This window comes from Chanodichthys erythropterus, chromosome 12, assembly GCF_024489055.1.
Source record: "Chanodichthys erythropterus isolate Z2021 chromosome 12, ASM2448905v1, whole genome shotgun sequence".
Taxonomy (NCBI): domain Eukaryota; kingdom Metazoa; phylum Chordata; class Actinopteri; order Cypriniformes; family Xenocyprididae; genus Chanodichthys; species Chanodichthys erythropterus.
In genome coordinates, this window is record NC_090232.1 from 14,428,876 (window position 1) to 14,446,253 (window position 17,378).

Genomic DNA, 17,378 nt, shown 5'->3' on the forward strand with positions numbered 1-17,378 from the left:
GGGCCCCTGGACCCTGGACTTTATCTTTGATTGGATTGCTCACCTGTGTTTTGACCAGTGGTGTGCGGTGGTGTTTTTAAGAGGCAAAGTTATAATTTTTTTAATATATCAAATGTAAATTTATGTCCCTGTTACACAAATTTTCCTGGTTAAATAAACATTACATAAAAAAGACCAAATACAATTTCTATTTTGTATTTTTACACTATGTAATGTTCTATTTATTAAAAGCAAGTATAAAGTTAGTGTTTTTACGCATTTTTACATTTATTCCATAATATTAATAGTACATAGCCAATATTATTTGTGAACTAATGTTCAGCTTTTCTTTTTAATAGTCAATTTATTTTCAACAGTCATCAAGTTTGTTCACACTGGTCAGTGGTCACAGACATGAAGATGTACCTAAAATTTAACCACGCTAATTGCTCACTCATCATGTTTTCAGGCCATTTCAAGGTTGATTTTGACATGACATAAAGCGGTGATATCTAAGTGACACTTGTTTACTTACTTTTTAATTAGTCTTCCCATTAACACCATCATTGTATTCATTCAGGCCAATTCGACAAGAACCCGGATGAAAACAAGAGACGGGATTTATTGCACAAACCAATCATGTCCAACCATAACCGATCATATCAAATCTTTCCCCCATTCATTCTCAATTACCCTCTTAACTCACACCAGAAGCATTGCAGAAGCGAAGCGGGTGGATTCACGAGACCACAAGATTTGCCTGTCTGACATTCATTCCTTGATTTTTTCATGTTTTTAATGGCTAAATGGTTATATTTTGTTTGGTTTAATTGTGTTTATTGCTATGTCATACTTCATTTTGCTGTAGCCTACAGACGAAGTTAACAGATGCGTGCAGTGTAAACAAGGCTTTCATAAGGGGTAAAATACTGCATTTGGATCCTCAACCATTCGTGTCTCGGAGCAGTCATCACACATTAGCTCAAGAGCAATGAAAGAGGAACCTCTGAGCAAGGAAATTTTCCTGTGCATAAATATGGAAACCACAAAATGAATAAATAAATAAAAAGAATTAATTAATTAAAATAAAATGAGTATGCAATAAGAAATAAGTCACATAGTGAAATAGAAAGTTGCATTTGAAGAAAAAAAAGTCACAATAAGAAATAAAGTTTCAGTTATGAGAAATAATGTTGCAATTGTGAGATTAAAAACCCCAAACTATTAGACAAAGCCATACGATTAATAAAGATTTATTCATTCATCCACAATTTTTTACTATATCACATAATGCAAAATACACATTCATTCATTCATTCACTTTTATTTTTTACTACAAATATTGCATAATGCACAGTTTACTCATTCATTTATTCATTCATTCACTTATTTTTTTTTACTATGAATATCACATAATGCAAAGTATACTCATTCATTCACTTTTTTTACTATGAATATCACATAATGCAATGTATACTTATTCATTCATTCACTTTTTTTCTATGACTATAACATAATGCAAAGTATACTCATTCATTCATTCATTCACTTTAATTTTTACTATGAATATTACATAATACAAAGTTTACTCATTAATTAATTCATTCATTCACTTATTTTTACTATGAATATCACATAGTGCAAAGTATACTCATTCATTCATTCACTTTTTTACTATGAATATCACATAATGCAATGTATACTTATTCATTTTTTACAATGAATATCACATAATGCAAAGTATACTCATTCATTCATTCATTCATTCACTTTTTTACTATGAATATCACATAATGCAAAGTATACTTATTCATTCATTCACTTTTTCTATGACTATAACATAATGCAAAGTATACTCATTCATTCATTCATTCATTCACTTTAATTTTTACTATGAATATTACATAATACAAAGTTTACTCATTAATTTATTCATTCATTCACTTATTTTTTACTATGAATATCACATAATGCAAAGTATACTCATTCATTCACTTTTATTTTTACTATGCATATCACATAATTCAAAGTATATTCATTCAATTTAATTTTTTTATTATAAATATCACATAATGAAAATTATACGCATTCATTCACTTTTATTTTTATGCTTTCATTCATTCACTCATTTTTGCTATGAATATCACAAAATGCAAATTATATTTAATAATTCATTCATCCATACTATAAATATCATATAATACAAAGTACTGCATTATGTCACATTTATATTCACATTTAAAAAAATAACAAAATAAAAAAAATAAAAAATAAAATAAAAATGTAATATCCCTGTAAGAATGTATGTGTGTTTGTGGGTGTGTACTGTACATAGCATCTGTTTCCAGCTCCCCTCTGCCTGTGCGTGTTTACATATTTACATCATGATTTATAGTTATCAATGCTTCCACACACAGGGGATCCTGTCATGCACATCCCTCAATCTCCTGCCATTTCAAACCTATAAAGTTATAGTCAACAAATGACTGTACTTCACTTTGGCTGCCATTCTTTGTTTGATATACAAATATGACGCCAATTCCGACAGACAAAAACCCCTTAAGACAGATAGATTTCTTATGCTGAGACCTCAGGGGCCTCAGACAAAAATACTGAGTTCTGCCCATGCCGGGCCAATGAGCTATCAACACTACGCTGCAAGCCAAATATACTAAACTTCTTGTGCTCTTGACAAGCTTGAGTTACGAGATGAAAGTGGGCCGAAACATTCAGGGTTCTGGCTCATATGAGGAGAGAAACAAAGACTGTAATATGTCCTTACAGGCAAACACAACCACACGTGTAACTGTACCACATATTCAGACTGCTGAAAAAAAACATTTTTGAGTGAATGAATATTGTTAGTCAACGACTGCTGAAAATACTCATGGCAGATATAAATTAATCTGAATGGGGAGAAAGCATATTCATAAGGCAGCTTAGATGTTTTCCATGACTGCTAGCGTCCCCTAAACACAACTATCTCTTTCATTTTAATCCTCTTACATAAACCAAAATCTCAGAGTGGGTCTTTGTGATGTGTAAAACCAATGATATCATTCTATTCATGTGTCATGTCTGCTTTTTCCCTTATTTTCTCTGTCACACAGAGCAAGACAAAGCCCTTGTTTTGCACTCTAAGAATGCCTGATACAGCACGCCTGACCTTGAACATTTCAGAAAACACAGATTTCCTGCTTAAGGTCAAAAATGAGGTTCAATTTTCCACATCCTTCTCTAAAAACATTTTTTTTTTTTTTTTTTTTTGCTCATTTGCTACCCAGTATCTCTCTCATTCTCACCAAGGCGAGCTTTAACTTAAAATTGATAGGGGAAATAAGCCTTCTCCACAGTTAAGCTGTTTATCAGCATTTAATGGAAAACCTACTGTCATTTGGTATCTAAAAACAAACAAACAAAAACAAAACCTTTAATTTCAGCTCCATTAAAAGCAACAGAGATAAATTATTCATAAACACTTAGGGAAGGTGGTACCATAACTTTGATATGAAGGAGTTTTGAATTATTAAATATTCAAATGAATATTCAGTGGTACAAATGAATGGTGTTTGCAGTAAAAAGGGGTTACAAAACCAGACAAAACTACTGAAATATTTTGGGTTGAAAAATGTGTAATATTGTTGAAGAGAACTACTCTCCAAGCTAGAACGGATTTAAATAGAGAGTGTCCACACTAAAACTACAATACATTACTTAGAAAACAGCTGAATGTTCATTTTAAGGGTAATAAATAAGGGTATGTTTCAAAAGTTCAGGGTCAGTATTTTTTTTATGATTTTAAAATAAGTCTCTTATATGCTCTTGCATTTGATCCTTTAGAAATCATTCAAACATTCTGATTTGCTGCTCAAGAAACATTTTATTAATGTTATTATTATTAGTATCAATGTTGAAAACAGTTGTGCTGCTTAATATTTGAGAAAACTAATAATGAACTGGACTTATTCAGCATTTAATCCTTGTTAATATTTCAACATTTACTAATACATTATTAAAATCTTGTTAACATTAGTTAATGCACTGTGAACTACCATGAACGAACAATGAACAACTGTATTTTCATTAACTAATGTTAACGAAGATTAGTAAATACAGTAACAAATGTGTTGCTCATGGTTAGTTTATGTTAGTTAATACATTAACTAATGTCAGTGGTGTATAAAGTAGCCTACTCGAAAACCATACTTGAGAAAAAGTATAGATATCTTGCCAGAAAATGACTTTGGTAGAAGTCAAAGTCACTGTTTAGAATGTTACTTGAGTAAAAGTTTTAAAGTATGTGATATTTTTTGTACTTAAGTATGAAAATAATTTTTTTGATATTAAATGTACTTAAGTATTGAAAGTAAAAGTACAAGTAAATGTAAAATACAAAAGGAGCAAAAAAAAAAAATATTAAAAATTGTTCTATACACAGTTTGAGCAGCAAGATTGTGTTCAGTTTTAACTCTTACATTTTGTTTCTTTAAATTGGCTAAAGGTTTATTGTAATTTTTATTCATAAAAAATACTAATATATTAATTATACATTGATGATTTGTTCATGTTAATTTATAGTGCATTATAACTAATGCAAGAGACAACTTTAAAATGTTAAAATGTAAATGATGAAATAAAAAATTAACAATACTTTTATTAACCTTAACCAATGTTACAAATGTACTCTTATTGTAAAATGTTACTATTTCATATAAATCCAAACAGTCATTCTTAAAAATTACCATCTTTACATACAAAGGCATAGCATGGGTCTATTATATGTGTACTTTCACACATTATTTGGCTCTATTTTAGAAAAATGTATGATTATCTAAACAAAATATGTGTTACAGTGCCGATAAAAAACTGAAATTGAATAGACATTTCTGATTTGTTATTCTTCTGTCACTGTATGAGAATACAGTTTAAATATGCAACTTCGCCGGATAATGAATGCATAACAGCGAACAAATAGTTATAAACTAATGCAAATGAATGGTAACAATCTTGACATTAAACAGTTGGTGTTTTTTTTTTTTTTTTTTGTCACATTGTTTTAACCGCTTGAGGTTACTACTAATGTCAGCCTCGACGACAAACATACTGTTCTCCACTAATGCAGCATCTAGTCAACAAACTAATTACTTTATAGTGATATGAAAACATGTACTGTAGTGTACATTGTATAACATACCGTTTTGTTGTCCGTTTTAAATCGTTTTGAAGTGACCCGCTCTGTGCAGCGCGCAGCCTCACATCACGTGTCAAAAGAAACCATATTACGAGGCATCAGTGACAGTTTTTATTTCGCCTCTAGAGGCCGCTCTCGTAATGTCTCATAATCTATGCTCGTAATGACAGCGCACTTCTCAGCCGCTCCAGCAATGGACGCAACCCGGAAAATTAAATCAACCGCGGTTGTGCGAGCACTTGTTTGCACATGCTTGCTTGCAGTCTGTGTTCTTCCGACTTTATTTTGTAGTAAGTAACGAAAATGCTTTGGGAAAATGTATCGGAGTAAAAGTATATAATTTATTTAGGAAATGTAGTGGAGTAAAAGTAAAAGTTGACAGAAATATAAAAACTCAAGTAAAGTACAGATTCTCCCAAAAAATACTTAAGTACTGTAACGAAGTATTATTACTTCGTTACATTACACCACTGACTAATGTTTAACTAATGAACTTTAGTAAATAGTATAGTGTTACCATTATTATAAGTGGGTTTTTGGGGACATTCCATAGACATAATGATTTTTATACTGTATATTCGGTCATCTAACCCTAGCCCTACCCATCACAGAAAACATTCTGCATTTTTAAATTGTCAATAAACTACACTTAATATGAATTATAAGATCACAGGGCCCAAAAAAATTTCCCCACAAGGACTTCAGATAATGCCATTTTTGTGGGGACATTTCCCCCTCATAACATAACTGAACCACACAAACATATTATGGACATACAGGGACACCTCAATAAACTTCTTGAAATTCACTGTCATGGTAGTTCAAATACATTAGCAATGAATGGTAGCCCAGGCCTTTTAGCTATAGGCCTAGTGCTCCGACATACCTTAGCAAGAGCAAAGATGTAAGAGCAAGAGAAAGTATGTGCTAGTTAGCTGTGTTAGTCTGTGTATCAAAAGGATTAATCTTTCATGTGTTTACCAGGTACGCTTATGTAATCCAGTTAGGAATGGCAGGAACGAACAAACAAAAAGGTGTGTGAGTGGGCACACACTTGCAAACAAACACATACACACACTTGATGGACACAGACATTGAGTAAGTGTCAGTGTAAACAGTAGTTTCTCTTGTAAACAGGAATCTGTACTTTGAAACACATGCTCTACGCTATGATGTCTGCGTGTGTCTGTGCATACTTGCTCAAACACATAAGCTTGCATTACCTGTGCCATGCATTATAGTGTTTTAATGTTCTTCTCTCTGGCTCCATTTCTCATCTCTCATCTCCTTGAACTCTGTCTGAGCACTCTGCTATGTTGACCCATTAATCAAGATTAAATGGATACAGTCATTCAATGAGCTACTTGCTTCATTTTTTCCATTACCTCAGTCAAGATAACTACAGACTTAAAGATGAAACCAAAGGATCAAATTGAGATAAGGGGGAATTTCAAGTACAGATTAGATTCAGAAACATATTGAGCAAAATTAAGACAATTTAACTTGTTTTATAATCTCTCTCTCTCTCTCATATATAAATAAAATAAAAAAAACATATTGTAGCTTTCTTATAATTTTTATAATTTAGTATAATAAAAGGGCAACACTTTAGTTTAGGGTCTAAGTATTACTATTAACTACTTGCTTATTAGCATATTACTAGGATATTGCCATTTATAAGTACTTATAAAGCACATATTAATGCCCCTTATTCTGCATGACCATATTCTACATCCCTTAAATCATACCCAATACCTAAACTTAACAACTACCTTACTAACTATTAATACACAGTAATTAGGAGATTATTGAGGCAAAATTCAGAATTAATAGTTAGTTAATAGTGAGAATCGGAACCCTACTCTTAAGTGTGATCATTAAATATTAACAAATATTATTTAAATATTATTAATATAAATATAGCATTAGTTAACTACAACTTACAATGAACAATACTTTTACAGAATTTCATAATTTTTAATGTTATTTTCAAAATCAAATAATACATTTTTAAAATTAAAAGCTGTATCTGTTAGCATTACTTAATGCACTGTGAACATGAACAATGATCTATAGTATTTTTATTTACTAGCATTAAAGTGCCCCTATTATGGATATTTGAAAATTACCTTTCATGTAGTGTGTAACATAGCTCTAAGTGAATGAAAACACCCTGCAGTGGTTTAAATCTGAAAGTGCACTGTATATAAAGCTATTGTCTACGGAAGAGGATTAGGGCCAAGCAATAATAAAAAAATAAAACCATCTCAATATTAAAGTTGTTAAATTTCGTGAAAAATGTCAAAATAAAATGTTGAAAATAAACATTAAATTATGAAAAAAGTTGTTAAATTTCAAATAAAAAGTCGAGATAAAATGTTGAGAATAAACTCGTTATATTACGAGAAAAAAAGTCTTTAAACTTCGAGAAAAAAGTCGAGATAAAGTCGTTAAATTATAAGAACAAATTTGTTAAATTATGAGAAAAATGTCATTAAATTTCGAGAAAAAAGTCGATAAAATGTTGAGAATAAACTCGTTGTAACGAGGCTGGAGACTCGATGGGATCCATGTGCAGCTTTATTAAACAGTAATCCTAGTCGTACAGGCAGGGGTCAGAGAACAGCAGATACAGTATCAGAGGCAAGACGAAATCAGAATCAGTACCAGGCAGATGATCAGGACAGGCAGCGAGCAAGACAAGGATATCCAGTAAACAGGCAGTAGAATCACAAGGTAGGTGGCAGGCAAAACTCAGAGGTAGTAAACAGTCCAGGGTCATACACAGGAATCAATACAAGGTAGAAAACGCTCAGAAATGTCATAGGCAGAACAAGACTTCGCGAGTGCGAGTGCGAGTGCGAGTGCGAGTGCGAGTGCGAGTGCGTGTGCGTGTGCGTGTGCGTGTGCGTGTGCGTGTGCGTGTGCGTGTGCGTGTGCGTGTGCGTGTGCGTGTGTGTGTCTTAAATAGTCCAGGATGATATGGATCAGGTGCATGTGTGATCAGTCCAGGTGGGGGATTATGGGTGATGTAGTCCAGCAAATATTAATACTCCGGTGAGGGTGCCCTCAGGTGGCAATCGGAGGAAGTCACAGAGACCGCATTCGTGACACTCGTTAAATTACGAGAAAAAAAAATTGTTACATTTTTGAGAAAATGTCGAGATAAAATGTTGAGAATAAAGTAATTAAATTATGAGAAAAAAGTTGTTAAATTACGAGAACAAATTCGTTAAATTATGAGAAAAATGCTGTTAAATTTCGAGAAAAAAGTCGAGATAAAATGTCGTAATTTAATTTTATAGTTTATAGTTTTTTCTCGAAATTTAACATCATTTTTCACATAATTTAATGAATTTGTTCTCGTAATTTAACAACTTTTTTCTCGTAATTTAATGAGTTTATTGTCAACATTTTATCTCGACTTTTTTCTTGAAATGTAACGAGTTTTTTTTCGTAATTTAATGAGTTTATTCTCAACATTTTATCTCGACCTTTTTCTCGAAATTTAACGAGTTTTTTCTCGAAATTTAACAACTTTAATCTCGAGATGGTTTTATTTTTTTATTATTGCTTGGCCCTAATCCTCTTCCGTAATTGTCTCTCAAAAGTAAGGCTGCGTCTGAAAACTGGAAAATGCTGCCTTCCGAGGACACATTTCAAGGTAAGAAGGCATCAAGGCACGTTCGAATCCAATGTTAGCTTCACTTCCTCTCTCATGAGATACCTTCCTCAGATCGATTTTTGAAGGAAGCATAGATGTATCCTTAGCTGCCTTTGATATCCCACAATCCTGTGCTTTCCGTTCTGTGACAGTTGAGCTAGAAAAATAAAGATGGCGTCCGAAGGTTGCGTTTTCTGCTCAGTTTGTGTATAAATGTACGATTTTGATCAACATATTTCAATTTTGATATCATTTCTATCGAGAAATTACTACTGTAGTAATTAAATATTTGTTTAGTTCTTACCAAAGCTCGCGCTATATTGCTGTAGATCATTAAACTGTTACGCTGCCTCAAAAGTCTGTCCGAAATCAGTTTCGTGAGGTACCTTCATGCACAAATGCTGCTGTACAAGTCATTCTCTTATAAGACAACGAGGCAGCAAGACAGCTACCTAGGTTTTCGGACGCAGCCTAAGAGTCGACTCTGAGTCAATTAAATCCACAATTCGTTTGTAAAATGAATCCCAAGCCGTTTCGTTGTGAAGTCACAACGAAACATTAGCATACCTGCCCACTTGTTGCACGCGCAGACACCAGGGGAAATATTTTTTTTCAACAATACCAAAGCAGTACAATCTTTTGTTGTATTCCCGTCATTACTGACGACTGCTTCTCAAACCTCGGGGAGTTTCACGCAGGATTCACAAAACACTTGGTCTTAAAATATGGATCAGTGACTAGTTCATTCGGACCAGCTTGTTCCTCTGAATCTCAACCTGCAAGTATGATTAAAAATTGAAGTTTATATTTCCTAGCGATCGTTCAAAATTCATAGTTTTGTATGTTATGTAGTCTGCATGTCTCCTGCTAACTGGCTAACTCATGTTTCTGCAGTTCTGCTATTCAGATGTGGGTCCAATATTGTCTAAAAATGTGTTGATTAATGCAGCTTGTCTACCTTATTACTTGGAGTAATGATCAAGGATGGAGCACGACTTTTGTGACAGAGTGTAATGCATTATCAGCTCTTCACGTTTGTGCTCGGCTAATGTGGGAGTTTACAACATAACATGGGCCCGGTTCACACTTAACTGTAAAACAAACTTTTTTTTTCCTCTTCGGTTTTATTATCACAGTAGAGTGGAGCTCTATCTGTATTGTAATAAGATGTTAAAGGGATAATTCACCCAAAAATGAAAATTTGATGTTTATCTGCTTACCCCCAGTGCATCCAAGATGTAGGTGACTTTTTTTCTTCAGTCGAACGCAAATTATGATTTTTAACTGCAACCGCTGCCGTCTGTCAGTCAAATAATAGCAGTAGATGGGAACTTCATCTATAACAGTAAATAAAACTTGCTTAGACAAATCAAAATTAAAACCTGTGGCTCGTGACGACACAATGTCCTAAGACACGAAACGATCGTTTTTTGCGAGAAATCGAACATTATTTATATAATTTTTACCTCTAATACACCACTATGTCCAACTTCGTTCAGCTTCCTGTTAGTGAGGTCAAAAAACGCGTTGTGATGACGGAAGTGATGTCTCGCCCATATACTTCAATGAGCGCGAGACATCACTTCCGTTGTCAGAGCGCGATCAGACCTCACTAGCCGGAAGCTGAACGAAGTTGGACATAGTGGTGTATTAGAGGTAAAAAATTATATAAATACTGTTCGGTTTCTCGCACAAACCGATCGTTTCGTGTCTTAGGACATTAATGTGTCGTCACGAGCCGCAGGGTTTAATTTGGATTTGTCTATGGAAGTTTTTTCGACTCTTATTGTTCAAGTTCCCAATCACTGCTATTATTTGACTGACAGACGGCAGCGGTTGCAGTTAAAAATCATAATTTGCGTTAATTTTTGGGTGAACTATCCCTTTAAGATGCTAGTCTGCACTGCTCTAACAGTAAACACCAATTGTAATGTCAAACAATGATATAGCCATTTTTCTTTGTTAACAGTTATGACGAAAAAGTCTGTACACATCTGGCCTAAATGTTTATCTTATGTTTAGAGGTTTTCAGCTTCGCTTGGCATTCTGATACAGCACCTACATAAAGTATAACAGTGACTTTGCTATCACGTCTTATGAATAACACAAACTAAAGTGACACTTACCATAGAGAAACGTTCTACTCCAGTCGTGATTGCGAATCAGTTTCTGTTTGATTGACTACTTCAGACGTTTCATCGTCGGACTCGAATTGATACGGTAAAATCGATATACATTATATACAATGTCTTGCGAATTGATAGCTCATAGCTGTCTTTAAGTTATGGCAATGGGCATGCGGTGCGCACAGTAAACCAATCACAACGTTTTTTTTTTGTTTTGTTTTTTTACCTTGCATGCATGTAAACCTGTTGTAGACTCCCAAAACAATATTAGGAATCTTAAAAAAGGCATAATAGGGGCACTTTGACAAAGATTAATAAATGCTGTAAAACACATGGCTTATTGTTATTTCATGTAAACTAATGCATCAATGCTAACAAATGAGACCTTATTGTAAAGCGTTACCTTGCCCTTTATGGAGTGTCTATTTATAATAAGTGCAAATAGCGTCCCTTGTAGGCAAACTCTATTTACACTAGCTCCGTCCACTCAAGTTTTAAAGAAGACCTGCAGAATTCATGTCTACTGCTGCACCACTGCTCGCAGACCTACATTTTAAAGCCATCAACACTGGTTCAAATCCGCCTTTTGCCGAGCTTGCATTTATTTTCAATAAAAATGAAAATAATGTTCTACAAGTATAAAAACTGTGAATAAGTGTTTAATTATATTAAAAGTGTATATTGGGTAGGGTTAGACTAGACTAGAGGAAGGTGTAGTGAGGGTTTTTATTCTCCCAATAAGGCAGCATCTATTTAATTGTAATAAATATAATCATTTGCACTGTATGATATTACTGAATCCTGTTAATGTACAAAAATACTGAGGTGCAAATAGTATCTGCTAATATAATGTATAGATAGCATATTTACTATAACTCTTATCAACTGATACTTTTACATGGTGTAAATAGAATCTATCGCTATTTTCACTTAGTGTAAATAGCATATCGCTAAGAAAATGCTGCTATTGTTATTCAGTGTAAATAGAATATATTGCTATTTTCACCTAGTGTAAATAGCATATCGCTAAGAAAATTATGCTATTTGCACTTAGCGCAAATAGCCGCTGCCTTAAATTTATCATAATGTTTAAATATTATAAATTTAATATAATTATGATTCATACTTATAAATCATACTTTAATATAATTAAGTCTATAAGTCAGACACAATTTCAATGTATCACCAATTTCAGTTTTGTTCATAAGTGCTATAATCTGCTGATATACCTGTAACTCAAAGATTTTTTGATGACATCTACTGAAAAACAATACGACTGTTGACTAGTGGTGGGCCGTGTTATGTTTGTGTAGGACTCAATAACCACACCGTGTAACTTCGTTCATATCAGATTTATCAACTGACGCCAACCTCCTGCGTTTTCCGACCTTTGCCGTAAACCACTGCTGTAAGCCTTAAAGGCACCGTAACCTGTCACATGCAGTGTATAACATAACAGAGTCCAACAGGACCCAATACTGAACGTTTTCAGACATAACATTTTCCCCCCACCCCCCTGGAAACTAGAACATAACATTTAGCCCCCATTTCCCAGTGTCACTATCACCCCGTCACATAGTCCCCATGCCAGATGGGCGGGACCCTCAGTCTCTGAGGGCGTGCTGGCCGTGAAACTGCAACGGGCGCTGCTGGTGGATTACCCCCCCTCCAATTATCTCTTGGCTGTGGCTGCCAACTTAGAGCCGCTGCTGGGGACAGAGGTGATGCAGGTACGGTGGGGGCTGCAACTCTGTGCAGGCGGTTTGAGTGCCAACGAGTCCCATTCTCCAGTCTGTAAGTAGCCGGCCCCAACTGCTTAGTCACCCGCAGAGGCTCTGACCAGTATGACTGCAGCTTATTTTGGCGGTGAAGGCGTTTGACCCTGACCCAAACCCCTGGAGAAAGTGAGGGGGTTTTCACCCTATGCGTGGCATCAAACCTCTCTTTCATCTGAGCCTGCGAACTTTTCACCTGAGCTCTTGCTTTCTGGAGCCCTGGGCTCCCACGTGCCAGGCTAGCTCAGCTCTCAAACAGTCCAGTGGTTGTTTTAGTTCACGCCCAATCATGAGCAAAGCAGGTGACACTCCTGTGGTGGAGTGCTTGGATGCCCGGATGGTTAGGAGAGTTTGGTTGAGCGCGTCGCTGAAGATTTTCCCTTCCTCCAGACAGGCTCGGATTCCATTTTTGAGAGTTTTATTCAGTCTTTCCACCCCCCATTACTCTCTGGGTGATACACTGCCGTCCTGATGTGCTTGATGGACCGTACCATGAGAAACTCTGTGAACTCCGCAGATACAAATTGGGGCCCGTTATCCGTTGTGACGACACTGGGGAGGCCCCACCGCCCAAACAGGCTGTCTAGGCGGTCGATGATGGTGTGTGCAGAGATGGAGCTCAGCTGAAAAACCTCTGGCCACTTTGAATGAAGATCGTGCACAACCAGCAGGTAGCGAGCGTGAGCAGGTGCCCCATGAAGTTCGCCACAGAGGTCAACCTGAATATGCTCCCAGGGTGAAGAGGGCCAAGGGGTCGGGGTGAGAGGGGCTGTGGTGGGCTGACCAGTTTTCCCACTCAGGAGGCAGCAAGCGCAGTTACGTACCATCTCCTCAACATCAGGGTCTATGTTGGGCCACCACACTGTGTCACGGCAGCGCTGCTTCACCTTGACCACCCCCAGGTGTCCCTCATGCGCCATGTGTAGTACTCTGGACCTGAGAATCTCTGGAACGACTGCACGGTGGCCACGGGCCAGGCACACCGCTCCCCAGCAGGAGAGCTCATTACGGAAACGGTAATAGGGAAGCAGCCTGTCATCCACTTTGGCAGGCCAGCCATCCTGGACATAGGTACGGAGCATCGTGAGGACCTCATCAGCAGCTGAGGCCTGCTGCAGCTCCGCCAGAGTGACTACTGAACTGAGGGGCCCGTGCAGGATGTGGACCCAGTCTTCGTCGCTCTCTGTGTCTGCTGTCACCCCGCCCGTCTCCTTCGTCACCGACACCGCTCTAGACAGGAGGTCAGCTACCGTGTTGGCCCGCCCAGGCAAAAACTCCAGCCTGAAGTTGTACTGGTTAAGCCGGTCAGCCCACCTCAGAAGTCTCATGGGCCTGTGCCCCGAGCCTTGGAGTAGCCAGCAGTGCCGTCAGTGCTTGGTGGTCTGTGCGGATGGTGAAAGGCCTCCCGTATAGGTAAACATGCCAGCGTTCACATGCCCACAGGCAGGCCAGGGCCTCCCTCTCCCCTACTGAATATTTCTGCTCTGCAGGGGTAAGTGCCCGTGAGGCGAAAGCCACTGGCCGTTCCACCCCCTCCTGAGTCTGGGAGAGCACAGCGCCTAGCGCCACCCCGGAGGCATCGCAGGTGACCATGGTGGGTGCAGTCAAGCTGAAATGGGTCAGTGTGGGTGGGGAAGTGAGCTGCTGTTTGATGATGCGCACGGCTTCGTGGCAGGCTGGGGTCCAGTCCCACGGAACATCCTTCCTGAGCAGCCGGTGCAGGGGGGCCGTTGAGTCAGAGTAGTGTGGCATGAATCTGAGATAGTAGGCGGCCATCCCCAGGAAGGACGACAGCTGGGATGGTGACTGTGGGTCTGGCAGGGAAAGAATGGCCTCAGTATGGGACACAATTGGGGCGATGCCCTCCTTCGAGAGTCTGAAGCCCAGGAACTCGACCTCCTCAACCCCAAACATGCATTTCTCAGAGTTCAGTGTGACGCCATGCTGTTCGAAACGCTGAAAAACCTGCTCCAGGCGATCATCATGCAGTGCGGTGGAGGGCGCATGCACCACCACATCATCCAGATAGATGGAGACACCCTGGATACCGGCCAGTATGAGTGACATTATCTTCTGAAAACAGCTCGGGGCTGATGAAAGTCCAAACGCCATGCGTTTAAATCTGAAAACCCCCACGTGCGTGACAAACGCTGTAAGGTCCATGCTGGCCGGTGCCAGAGGCACCTGCAGGTAGCCGTTACGTAAGTCCATCTTACTAAAAACAGTGGAGCCGTGGAAATGGCTAGTGAGCTCCTCAGCTGTAGGTAGGGGGTACTTATCAGGGATGATGGCTTTGTTTACATCTGTGAGGTCGACACAGAGTCGCAGTCCGCCCCCCTTTTTCTTGGCTATTACCAGGTTAGACACCCACGGTGATGCGTCAACAGGCTCTATGACGTCCGCCTCCACCAGGCGATGAAGCTCGGCCTCCACCAGGCGATGAAGCTCGGCCTCCACCGCATCACGGAGAGCCAGGGGAATGCGCCGAAGGGGCTGGATAATAGGGTGGACCGACAGGTCAACCGTAGGCTGGTGTACAAATCCAGTCATACGGCCCAGCCCGTTGAATAGTTGTGGGTAGCGGTCAGGCCAGGAGGTAGCGACCTGCAGGACATGCAGGCCCCTAGCATCACTCACAGTAAAACCCAGGGCAAGGAACAAGTCTAGGCCCATAATGTTAGCTCCCTTCCGGGTGATGCAGAACTTAGCGGCAGGCGCACATTGTTGATCATATCTGACGGGGAGGCGGGCCACACCCAGAGTGGAGATGGGAAAATGGCCGTAGCCTAACAGGGGTTTAGCTGCTGCGTCCAGAGGCACGTGACTGAAGAAGCGGTCATATGTGCATTTGTTCAGGATTGACACTTTAGCCCCTGTGTCCACGAGGAGTGGAATGAGAGCTGTGCCCACGCGGCATGTGCAAAGCTTGAATGAAGGCTGTGGGGTCTGTACAGTGTTTATGGGGACAGCAGCAGTATCATGGCAAGCAGGAGAGGAGCGACAGCAGCGTGCGAAGTGGTTCAACTTATGGCAGTTTCGACAACGTTTTCCCTGGGCAGGGCATGACTGATCTCTGGTTGCATGTTTAGGAGAGCCACAGTTGCTACAGCTCTTGAGCCCACTCTCCCTGGGCCCCCTGTCCACTCTCTGTACATCCAAACTGTCACTCACCCTGTCAGCTGCCTCTGCAGTCGCTGTGTGCTGAACTAACGGTGGTGATGACATCACAGGCTCGTGCACAGCGCGAACGAACTTGCGTGCCTCTGCTAGAGCAGTTTCCAACTACTTTCCAATTACTAAAGCATCTGCCAGTGTTGTGGAGTCTGGCTCTAGTAAAAGTCTCTCCCTCAGTTGGTTACATGACGTTTTCTCTATTAACTGGTCAACAATAAGTCCATCCTCCAAAACCCCAAAATCACAAAGTCTAGCCAGCTCACGCAATGCTGATACATAGTGGGCAACGGTTTCACCTGGCTTTTGGGTCCTCTGACGAAACTCAAAACGATGCATCCGCCGGCTTCGTCCGCAGCTGAAATGAGCCTTTAAAGCGGCCGTGGCTGTGACGTACTTATCATCCGATAAGGTGAGCGTGGCGAAGATTCGCTGGCCCTCCTGCCCGAGACAATGGCGCAGGAGCGCGCCAAAGCCAGCAAATAATCCTCAAACGATGTCAGCCAGCGATCCCATGGAACAGCTGGATCACCAGGAACAGGTAGGAAAGGAGGCGGTGGTGGTAAGACGAGTTCAGACATCCTCGTTCGCCAAATGTTATGTTTGTGTAGGACTCAATAACCACACCGTGTAACTTCGTTCATATCAGATTTATCAACTGACGCCAACCTCCTGCGTTTTCCGACCTTTGCCGTAAACCACTGCTGTAAGCCTTAAAGGCACCGTAACCTGTCACATGCAGTGTATAACATAACAGAGTCCAACAGGACCCAATACTGAACGTTTTCAGACATAACAGGCCGTTATCGACGTTAACGTGCTGCGTTAACGTGAGACTCTTATCGGGCGATAAAAAAAATGTCGCTGTCTATTCTCAAAGTTGGGTCGGGAGCTGGGTCTATACTACGCAAGCTATGATGACTTTCACCTTGATATTTTAGCACGGATGTATACGAGGCGAATTGACCCTTCGCAAAGACCCGCCCCCATAGTTACTGTTACTTTGTCCGACAAGCCGTGGCGCTGTCATGCCACACACAGTGATAAATGCATCACTGAGCAAAGAGGACACTGACAACACGTCGACAGACAAGACAGAGCAGGTTACTTATGATATTAAACAAAGTCCCAGCTTTAAAACTGTGTAGTTTTTTAAGAAATTCAAACAATAAAAACCGTTTTGTTGCTCTTTATTGTGTCGTGACCATGGTGGTGACAGATTGCTGTAGCGCATCAGCTCAAGAGGCTCGTAAACCGATCATCTCTTACTACTAGTCCATTTATAGCATGAAATAAACATGAATGAACATGAGAATGAATGTTGTTTCAAATGCGGAAAGATGTCAATATATACAATTTTTCAAGTTTAACTCCACCGAGGTTAATCTTCTAACTCCTGACTGCTTTGTCTGGGTAGCATACATATTGTGAATGTCTTCGGCAGAATTCAAATGAGCCATTTTAATCTAGAT

At 39.1% G+C, this 17,378-nt stretch overlaps 1 protein-coding gene across 3 annotated transcripts in view; it reads right to left on the reverse strand.

Annotated features, from left to right (window-relative positions):
• The window catches only part of dlc1 (DLC1 Rho GTPase activating protein), a 149,772-nt gene that overhangs the window by 98,628 nt on the left and 33,766 nt on the right, over positions 1-17,378 (reverse strand). The window lies entirely within an intron of this gene.